Below are 6,290 nucleotides of genomic sequence, written 5' to 3'. Positions count from 1 at the left end.
AATAGATAGTGGTCACATACATTGACCAATCACTGTGAGGATATGGTGCATTGCATGCTGGTATATGTAGTGTAACATAGTTCCAGAGCAAGTACACCTATGAATGCTGCAGAGCTTTCTAACAAGTGTAGTTTAAATGTCAACAGGTCCATATGTCTATAAGGTGGATATGAGGACTGTTCTAAAAAGGTTATTAATAAAATAATATATATATATATATATATATATATATATATATAGATTATATAATTAGATTTACCATTTGTTAATATCAATAGTCACAGACAGAGCAGATATTAACACTTGTTGGACCGCATCAAACACTATATTGTATGATACCTTTAAAATATAAAGGAATGTAAATTAGTGTGTAAGTATCTAATTTAATCCTAATACATAAAACACTATTATACAGTGGTGTTAATAATTGTAGTATTGAAATAAACATGGACAAATAATATTTCTAATTAGTTTATGTTACGTTTTGTGTAAGCAAAGTATGATAGATGCTAAATATCATTGTAGTAGTAATGATTTGTCATAGACAGCTTACTAACATATATAAAAAAGAATCTTTAAAATAATAACTTGAATTGTATTTATAAAAGAATATTTGTGACATACTGTATGAATTAAAAGATCAGATCTCAAAATTTGAAGGTGATGGGTGTGTTGGAGTATCAAAGTGATAGATGTGAGTGACAGCATACATATAAATAAGAGTATGTTAATAAATTTTGTGTAAAATACAGTGTGTAAATAGATTATAATAGGGAATTTGTCTTTGGAGAAACAATGGAGAAATATACGCAATTTATTGGAGGTTGGTGGAGATACATCGATGATATCCTTATGATCTGGGAAGGAGATGAACCTCTACTCCTAGACTTCATTTGTCAGCTCAATGACAATAAAATCAACATAAAATTAACCCATAACTTCAGTCAGAAATCTGTATCATTTTGGGACTTAAACATTTATAAGATAGATTAATGAACTATCCATACGGAACTTTACCACAAGGAGACAGCGACTAACAGTCTACTACATCAGACTAGTGCACATTTCCCACCTATAGTTGAAAGCCTTCCCAAAGCTGAATTCCTGCAGTTGAAACACAATTGCTCAGAGACACAAGTGTATAAGTCCAAGAGCCTCGAACTTACTGACAGGCTAATGGAAAGGGGTTAGGGCAAAAGATGTAGCAAACGAGCCCAAGCCAGCATCTCTGACATCCAAAGAGAAAAATGGATCTTTAGAGAAGAAAACCAGGGATGTGCTCATAAAAGAAATAAGAAAACTGTAGGAAAGATACGATTTATTGGGAGTTTTTGTAGGGGATGGAGAGGTATACAAAGTATAATTAAAAAACACTGGCCAGTTCTCCATTTGGACAATGACCTATCCGAGATATTGGATAAGAAAGTAGCCATGGGATGGTGTCGGTCAAGAAATCTTCGAGATAACTTTGTTCAAAGTCATTATATTAAATTTCCCAAGAAAGAGAGTAAAATGCATGGGTACTTTGCATGCGGAAACTGTAAGGCATGTCAATACATGACCAAATGTAACACCGTCATTGATAAATATGGACATGAGAACCAGATAAAGGACTTTATCAATTGTAACACTATGGGTGTTATATACTGTCTAACGTGTAATTGTAATATGAAGTACGTAGGATTGACTTCAAGAAATCTTAAACTACGTATTTTATAACACGTTCGGACCTTTAGAAATGCTTCCTCTGATCTAGCAAAATTTAAAAAACTGACTTAGGTTGCATGCCATTTCCACACAAACCACAATGGTGATTACAAAGACCTTAAAGTGTTTGGTCTGGAGAAGGTAAATTTGGGATTTCGAGGAGGATACATCATACAAGAATTATTTAAATGGGAGAGTATGTGGACATTTAAATTAGGTGCCCTCACTCCAAGAGGAATGAACGAGTATATTAACTACGGTGCCTTCCTATAAGATATCAAGCTCCATAGAACCTAATCTCTTCTGTAAAAGCTTAATATTACACCTTTTTAAAGGTTTATTTGTGATATGTGGTTAGAAGGATAATAATTGTTAACTAATTATATTATACTATATACATAGGCAGGCACTGGTATATTGGATCCCTTTTGAATTTTATTATTGTTGATTTATATAAATTTTCAGCATGGAGCATGATAATGTTACCGCCTTTGGTTCATCCTATTATACTGTAAATTGTATTTTATTAACTTTATTAATTTCACTAATCAACATAATTATGTACTATCCTATTAGTACATCACTAACCTACAGTTTTTACACATATCACCTATCAATATAGTAATATTACAATGAATATATAAAAATTAACTCACTTATTTTATCACTGGTTAGTTTATTATTATCACTATTTTTCTTGAATTCACTTCACTGTTTACATAATCACTAGATTTTGTCTTACCCATATACATTACTTATCACACCGTAATTAAAATCTATTTACACACTGTATGTTACACAACATTTATTAACATACTCTTATTTATATGTATGCTGTCAATCACATCTATCACTTTGATAATCCAACACACCCATCACCTTCAATTTTTGAGATCTGTATGTATTTCTCTCTAATTGGTTACACGTGGAATATATACATATGATAAAGTATAAGTAAAACATATCACTTCTATGTGTAACAAATGACGTATGCTCATGCATAACTTTTTTTGAAAACGTATTTTACTAATAAAATGGACTATTCAACCATGATAGTCCTACATTTTTTGCTCTGGTGTGAAAACGACTTCCCTTAGTATATCTACAGCCATACATTTCTTAAAGTAATTTGCCCAATCTCGTCTGACCTTGGAAGCTATATAGTAATAGGCCTGGCTAGTACTTGGATGGGAGACCACTTGGGAATACCAGGTGCTGTAGGTTAAAAGAGAACAATTGGGACCAAAATGCACATGGCAGAGCATTATACAACTACTTAATTGTGCCACTGTCTAACTTATGATGGATCATCATGTGACTAAACCATAAGTCACAATAATTTTTGGTGTTCAGTATAATATATACTGAATAAATATTTTGCCGGATAACTTATATCTGTTTGGTGATAGTATGTTTACAAACCCATTATATATGATATAAGATTGTTCAAATAAAGGTGATTAATTGACAACACCTGCTAATATTTATGTTGTGTATGGGTACCTACAATTTTATTGACAAATAATAAAGGCTATATTTTAACTACATATTAATTTCTAAATAGTGCCCCAGCAATAAATCCTTCTTTTTCTTCTTTATGTTTAAACGTATATAATTGGGCTTTGGGAGCACCACCAACAATAGTTGATGATATAATCAATATACAGATGACAGATGGTTGGTTTATAATAGTAACTACTCTTTTTTTAGTTCTGTGCGGAATCTCTCCCTTTTTTATTGTGTAACCAACATATGGGAATGTAACAGTCACCATTTTTGCATGGGTACTACAGAGCATAACATTAACTAGGGCACTATTATGGGGCATAAATGTAACACTTGTTATAGAAATAGGTGTCTCTATAGAAGCATTGGGGTGGGAGCTTCTTCAAGATGCTGCTATGGGGCACACAAAATTCTGGCTATGCCCCTGCTAGTAAATCATTTAAATTATATTATTTAGTATTGCACAATCGCAATACAGAAAATGCCTTATGAGTCCTTCCAGGCTGTACTGAAATAAAAGGATAGTCTTTTGACACAGCATAAAACACTACACAAGCTGAATAAACTAAATAAAGTATTTGAACCACATCTCTGTTTTAAATTAAGCTATGTTATGGGAAGAAAAAAAGGCCAGCAATTGTCTACTGATGTGATTTTATAATTCAGGAGGGAAGTTAAAGATTTACAGTAGAGTTTAGGAGGCAAATTCATCTTATACAGATTCTGGGAACAATATACATTTTCAGGAAATGGGTGTGTGAAGGAGAGTAATGTAATAAGCACTAATAATTATAGGAGCGTGGCCTGGAGTAGCAGGCCATAGGATGTGTTTGCCAGCTTTCCCTCTTTCATCCTAATAAAAAATCCTGTTTGTGTGGACGTACTCTCTGTAACTACAGTGTAGCAGTGAAGTACTCTTTCCTTCATCTCCTGAATTTCACCGGTGGACTCTATGTCTAGTGCTTACTTACCTGTTGCACGCTAATCTCTGTGGCTGGGTCCCGCGGTGTGGTGTTCCTGGCTCTAGCGGCTGTTCTCTTGTGCTGTGTGGCTCCTTCCTGCTTTCTGACAGTGACCTCCACTGGCCTGGCTGTGCTGCTTCCTAAACATTGCTCCAACAATTTCTTTTGGCCTGTCCTGGTGACATGGGATGTGCTGGGGTTCGACGGCTGACATCTTGTCCCTGGTGGTTACTACTTGTCTTTTTTGTGGATTCTGCTGGTGAGCTCTGGTGGTGTGCTCGCTGCCGCCATTTTGCCACAGGGGCTTACTCACGACCGCTGGTTCGAGCTTTCTGCTGTGCTGAAATTACTGCACTGGGTTAATTACTCCTGTTGGATTGCTAGCTTTGGTTACAGAGATTCTATAATTGTTGTGGCTGTTTACATCAACCATGTCTAGTTCTCTGCAACAAAGCCTCCAAGCTATCAATGCCTCTACACAGAGACTTCTCAGTAAGTTTGACACCATGTCAGTGGACATAATTTCTCCCTGCTTTACCCCTTTGTGAAAGGGTTAAACCAGATTCTCATCTGATGTCTGAATTTACAGTCCTCACAGTGGATATGACCGCCTGCTTCCTGGATTAATTTGATGCAACTGTGGGACTTCAAAATTTTCCTTCTATAATCCTATTTGGTGCAGTGAAAGTACGGGATTTACTGTTTAAGTATATTGTGTGCTTTCCTAGTTCTCCTCGAGTGAGTTGGGATGGGAATGTTCCTTTATTCCCATTCTTTCAAGGAACCGAAGCCTGGCCAGACTAATGTCTAATAATTTGCATCCCATTATCATGCTTTACTAATTGTTACTTTTAATTTTGTATTCTACATATCCTGTTTTTTCATTTTTTTTTTTAAATTCATATGTGCTGTGTTATATGTATATCTGTAACATTTTCAATGATTCTCTATGGGAGGAGCTCCAGTTTTGTACAGCACGGGAGAGCTGGGTATAGCCTAGCTTAGGTCATTCAGTTTATTGCCCTTATTATTTATGTAAGTTTACCATCTGCTATTTGGGTTTGTAGGTACATTAGTGTAGTTCAGGGGAGGATGGGTGTTAGGGAATCCAAAGTATAACTAGGTTGGGTTTGGTTATATAAGGTGGGGGGTTATGGTGAGGTTTCTTTTGGGTGTATTTGTTTTGTTTTGTTATTTTGACAGCTATTTGTTTGTGTGATATACGGTTAGTATATTTAGGATTTTACTGGCTGCATATTTACATATTTTGTTTTGCTTCTTCTAATTACTATACCTTGGGTATCAAGATTCGTAAACCCGAATGGCACCTTTGGGTTCTTGTATGCTCCTTTACTAGGGGATTTTGATTATATCCTGTTTAGTCTAATAGTTTTTGTAATAATATATTGGTGTAAAACCATTTGTATGCTGCATTTTATATGTATTCCCTGCCATGATTATGTTTATTTTCTTTATGGTTTTTTTTTGTTTATAATCTTAACATTTCAATAAAAAAGATTGAATTTAAAAAAACCACTAATAATTATTAATAATTCATTGTAATAATGTGTTTCAGATATTTAATCACACTTTGCTCTCTAATTTTAATTACTGTAATTTACTAGTTTGGGGCTTAATAGTTTATTAAATAATGTCTTTTCCATTGCTAAATTTCAGAATTCACCATTATAGTGAAACTTATAATCACCATGAAGATTATACATGCCTAAATTCACAAGCATTGTTTTTAAGTTGTCATTAACCACTTGCCTGGTGTGGTCGCATCTGATGCGACCAGTCATAAATGCCCAGTGGGAGGCTGTTGGAAATTTTCCAGCATACACCAATCTAAGAGGGACTGCCTGGTTCCCATACACCAGCAGCTCCACCCCCATTGTGTCCCAATTACTGCTGGCCACAGTGATTGGGCAGTTCAGCTGTATGCAGCAGCTGAAGAGCAGCCACAGCTTAGGTAGCGGTGTATTCACTCAGTGTGTCCCAATCGCTGTGGACAGCAGTGATGGGCTGCCCCCTCTATGCATACCTGGCAGGTGCTCCTCTATGCATAGAACAATAAGTGCTCCTGTCGGTCTCCCCTCTATGCATACCCAGCAG

At 35.4% G+C, this 6,290-nt stretch overlaps 1 pseudogene; it reads left to right on the top strand.

Moving 5' to 3' along the window:
• The first annotated feature begins 2,807 nt into the window (after positions 1-2,807).
• Positions 2,808-2,931, top strand: LOC148522199 (5S ribosomal RNA; annotated as a pseudogene).
• Positions 2,932-6,290: the final 3,359 nt, after the last annotated feature.

Source organism: Taudactylus pleione, unplaced genomic scaffold (genome assembly GCF_031769625.1).
Source record: "Taudactylus pleione unplaced genomic scaffold, aTauple2 ptg000151l, whole genome shotgun sequence".
Taxonomy (NCBI): Eukaryota; Metazoa; Chordata; class Amphibia; order Anura; family Myobatrachidae; genus Taudactylus; species Taudactylus pleione.
Note: the sequence above shows the minus strand (reverse complement) of the source record. Positions and strands in the feature narration are given on the sequence as shown.